This window comes from Euprymna scolopes, chromosome 6, assembly GCF_053919585.1.
Source record: "Euprymna scolopes isolate OS-2025 chromosome 6, ASM5391958v1, whole genome shotgun sequence".
NCBI classification, from domain to species: Eukaryota; Metazoa; Mollusca; class Cephalopoda; order Sepiida; family Sepiolidae; genus Euprymna; species Euprymna scolopes.
The window spans coordinates 29,484,897-29,490,482 of NC_136487.1; positions in this window are offsets into that span (position 1 = coordinate 29,484,897).

Sequence of the window (5,586 nt, forward strand, 5' to 3'; positions counted from 1 at the left end):
TTAAATACTTTGCAAAAAACATTTATTAGAGGCTAATTAACACTACAAACTGCAAATTCTTTTTAGATAATTAAATATCTTTCTGATCAGTAATTTACATGTAAATAAACATTACAAAAACGGTTTCTACGGAGAAAATATAAAAAAAATAAAACTTTCGTTTTTACATACTTTGTTATCGGAAATATTTGATTTACATTTTTTTACATGGGGCTCACCACTTATCAAGGCCCGGAGGCCACTCAGGGATAAAGGTTATTGCGTGTACAATAATCAATGAGATAGTATTGAAGTAATCATTAGTATTGGAGATTTGATAGAGTGTCATACTTAAGGGGGCGGTTTGTCAGGAATTTGTTTATGTTGAACTTGAAGACATCTAAGTTGTAGTCAGGTGGGAAACAGGCAAACGGAAGAGAGTTCCACAGTCGTGCACTTCTGATAAAGAAGCTCTGCTCATGGAATTTACGTTTGGATTTAGGCACAGATAAAGAGTGGGGAAAATTATTGACAGTAGTTTCAGCCAGACGGGTGTATCTCGTGAAAGATTGGGGAGGGGGGACGAGAGATTGGAGCTCAGACGAGCACTTGCCATGGAAATAACGATAAAAATACAAACTGCAACTTCTTCGGAGAAAATTATATATATATATATATATATATATATATATATATATATATATAGATAGATAGATAGATAGATAGATAGATATTCGGGTAACTTACAATACATTTATATTAATTTTTTTAAAATATATCTCGCCCCTTACTTTGTTTACATTTACATGTGTGCGTGTGTGCGTATGTTCCCGTCAGCGTGCGTTACTAAAGAAAAACTCAACTTTTGATTTCAAATACTTTGCAAAAACATTTATTAAATGTTAATAAACACTACAAACTGTATAACAGTTTTCAGTATTGTTTTTTCACTTTCTGTCTTGCTATCCTTTTCCCGTTCCTTCCCGGTCAAATTATGTGGGGTGCTCATTGTATGGGTCAGCAGATACAAAAAGGTGCTCCTTCGTTATTGTAAAGATATCATACAGCGAAAACGCTGACTATATTTAAAAACACAATTATACATACATTTTTGGTCTATTTAAGTCTTGACCCGATAAAAGACTGTGCTTCTTCGTTATAACAAGAAGGTGATCTTTATTTAGAAGCACCATTATAACAAAATTACATTTTTTGTCAATGTATGCATTCCATGATTCAACAAAGCAAATGCTTTCGGCGGCCATTTCTGTTTTGCCACGTAACATTTGCCGTAAATACATGAGAAATAGCTTACATTTCTATTTCCTGCGAAAACTATTCCCTTATATTATGAACTAATGCATTATCGTTTCACGTGCATTTTGCGGCATGGAAAAAGCAATACCCACGGCTATTGTGAACATAAACATACGAGTCATACATTTTGCCTATTATGTTTTGTTTGTTTTCGCCCACAGCAATGCGTGGCCGGGTAAAGCTAGTCAGATCTATAGCACTTACATACTGCATTTTCAAGAGTCTATTACAATTCTAAATGCCTGTATAAAAAAGTCTGAAAACTTATTGAAGGCACCTTGTATTAAGTTGCTGATGGAGTTTTTATCAGTGTCTACGTAACATTATGGACGTCCTCTGCCCAGAACCAAGATCTCCAAGAATAAGAAATAAGGTATTAGTAGAACAAAAGTATAGAAAGTGAGATGAATAAAAAGACAACGGGGAAGGGGAGATTTTTTTTAACTCTCGAGACAAGAAGATGTCTCGCAGTCGATGCTACTTGTACGTGGGAAGTGGCTGGTAGGGCGGATGTAGACAGTTTTGATTAACTAGGTTTGGTCGTGACTAAGATAAAAGACTGAACATAGCATTTCCGATTTGGAGTTAATAAATTTAAGAGTCGGAACTAGTTTTATGGACAGTTTTCAGTTTGCGATAACTTACGGCGGTTTGTGACTCGGACCAGAACGGGAAAGCCTTAGCAGATAAAGCATGAATTAATCCACTTAGGACAAAGATGTCTCGACAGCTATTAACAGACACCGTTTTCTTTTTTCTTATATACACGGAGGTCACAACTGATTTATATACGATACATGGGGTTGTATTTTCTTTTATGAGTTGTGTCGTTTAATGTTTTATACTTGCAAGCCAGTAAGCGCACCCACGGCAATCCACAATGTAAGCGACAACGATCCGACCAGAATGATAACTACGAGAGAGGATGAAGGAGAAAAATGTACGACATATAACAGCGCTGGGGTGGCGGTTATCGAAAGAGGGAGGTACGTGGCAGTCGGACTGATGTATAATCACATTCTTTGTTTGTTGTATTCACAAGATATTTTATTTATACTAAAGTTATGTTTTTCTTACGCACCCTTACGAGTCCACAACAATAATCTCATTTTTATTCGATCACAATTACTATTTAATACAGAATGTGTTCATCGTAGTTGTAAAAGCTATGGAACTCTTCTGATAGCTGGTTTTAAACTTTTGTTGGAATTATTTAACGAGTTGATTCAAGCTGCTGTATCTTGATTACACGGATCATGTGTATTTCCCGCTGCACTTAGTATCACCGTTTGTGCACTGTTTCTTACTTTTTCGATTTCTTGAGTTTGAATTCCTCGAAGTTGGATTCTTACAAACATTTGGAAATTTATATATAATTCAACTATTGACTGTTTCCTATTTTACCGATACTGAAACTCCTACTTCTGAATAAACTATGAGATAACTACTTATTGTTTATTTTTATATTTTAAGACATATATATATATATATATATATATATATGTCTTATATATATAGTTTTATAGACAATATATATATATATATGTCTTATATATTTATAGTTTTATAGTATATATATATATATATATTGTCTATAAAACTATATATATAAGACAGGCGACTTTCTAAGTAAATAAAAAAAATGAGCTCCGAGGCGGAGCCAATATTAACCGTATGTATCGCTTGAAAAATAACAACAATAACAAAATCTAAATTTATAAGCGATAAAAATAAACAGTATAATTAATCTAGGGATTATGGCCTAACGGTTAAGGCACCGGACTGTGGCAAACATGGTCTGAGGTTCGATCCCTAGAAACAGTTAAACTACGCTGATGAGAGGTAATGACCTTGAAACACGCGTGTACGTGGATTACTGTTTTAAAAATAATAAATAAATAAAAAAAATGTTATATACGTCCAAATTAAAAAGGGCGACTTTCTAAGTAAATAAAAAAAATGAGCTCCGAGCCAATATTAACCGTATGTATCGCTTGAAAAATAATAACAATATATATATATATATATATATATATATATAGTTTTATAGACAAGGTCTATAAGAGCAAGAAGTATTGCAGTTATGAAAAGTTCAGGAAACGATATTCTTTTATTTATTTGACATTTACAAATAAAAATAAAAGCATCGAGAAATATTTAAAATATCTCCTCATCAGCATAAAAGGGGGAAGACACCAAATTAAAAAAAAAAGTTTATCGAAGGTTATTTATTTGTTGAATCTTTGTGAGATATTGTTTCCGTGTTGCTTTAAAAAAAACCGTAAGAAGCTCCCTCGGTGGCCAAACAAGTAATTGGTAAAGATATTTTTGTTTAAAACATTTAAAACATTTTTGGGGAATATGGTAGATAAATTCTGCATGTTTTACTTCTTAAGGGGATTTCCTGTGGTTTTACTACTTTACGAGTCAGACTTAAAATTAGACATATATTAAATATTATTAACCTGTCCCAATAAGTTAGAATGTCCTAGAAATGAGGGATCATTTTATTAAATTTATATGACAAAATGATCCCCCACTATAAAGTCTAAAATATTTTATTCGAAATATTCACACATAATCGCCTAAAAAATCTTATTAATGAAGGGGGGAAGTTGCTAAGGGTCCTCTTCTGCTTTAAAATATAGTTATAATTTATTTTTTAAATTGACAAACTTAATGTTTTCCTTTTATATATATTCTCAAAGATTTTCATCTTGTGCTATTTTTTACCTATATACATTTTGCTACTTCTACCTACCCTCCTTGATCTCCCTTTTTGAATAGTTAAAAAATCTGGTTCCCATATTTTGTGGATTTTTATATAAACTTTTGTTTTGCAAATAGTTATTCATCGTATATTCATGGAGAATTTATTCGGCAATATTCAATATTTAGGTACGCCATTACTGCGATGTTTAATTTTTAATATATTTCTATTTGCTTTTTATTATAACAACTGTTTTATAATATGATTTATTATATTTATCTTGCAAATTAAAATATACCATCTCCGAAAATCAGGTAACACTAGCTGATAAAATGTGAAAGCCTCCTGGGGAGCTGACCTAGGTGTATCAGAATTTTTGTAGGAATTTATGACACGTCTAACACGAAACTGCAAATAAAATATAAAAAAACTCGTAATTTCTCTTTTTAAAATGGGTTGTTTATTTTCTTTATGGATTATACTTTCAAAATAAACTATTAAAGTTGTATAAAAAGTAATAAAAATATTTAAAAAAAAAATAGTAATTAAATTAATTGAATGTTACGAGTTCAGTATTTTTCAATTGTTAAACTTTAAAAATCTATCCAAATTTTTCTATTGATTTTATTTTTACGATATTTTCAGAGTCAATGTGAAATTTTATGCTCTTTCCAATAAACTGAATATAATATTTTAGACAAACAATTTTTTTTAAATTCACGCCCCCCTTTTCAAATGTCTATTAAAAAGTAAATAATTAATTTATGTACCAAACTTTTATATATCACAAATTGGTGATAAAGGATCAATAAATAATATATTCAAATTTAAAACAAAAAAAGTAGTGTTTTTTAGAAATTTACCTGTAAAGTCCGAATTTTCTTTTTTTTTTTTACACAGTGATCACCACTTATCAAGGCCCGGAAGTCACTCAGGGAGAAGGGTTATTGCAAGTACATTAAGTTAGTGTGGAGATTTGATGAAGTGTTTAACTAAGGGGGCGGTTCATTAGGAATTTGTTAACATTGGACTTGAAGACATCCAAGTTGTAATCTGGAGGGAAGCAGGCAGACGGAACAGAGTTCCACAGGCGTGCAGTTTAAAACCTTAAAAAAACACGTTTTTTTTGTTTTTTTTTTAATGAAACCTTGGTCCTTGCTGCTTTAACTGAAAAAAAAAATAGGGCTTGAATTACATTTTTCGAGGAGTTATAAGCTTCGAAAGATAGCGGGTGGAATTATTCAATAGTTTTCACGAAATTTCTGACACTGCTAGAGCTGACCGCTTCAATATAATTCCAGAAATATATAGTAAGAAAACACAGAACATTTTTTTTTATTTAATATACTATTAAATTTAATATACTATTAAATTTTATGTAGTGTATGAAGTTAAAATATGGTGCTTTTCTTTTTTTAAGATTTTTTGGTTTTTGTATTAGCGGTTTTTGAAAATTTCAGCCGACAAAAATAAAAATTCTAACGATTATCTGGAGATGTTTGCTTGATCTAGCGGGTTTTTAAAATCTCAGTGAGTACCAATGGCTTGGGTTGCTCAATATCCTTACTACACCACCTCTA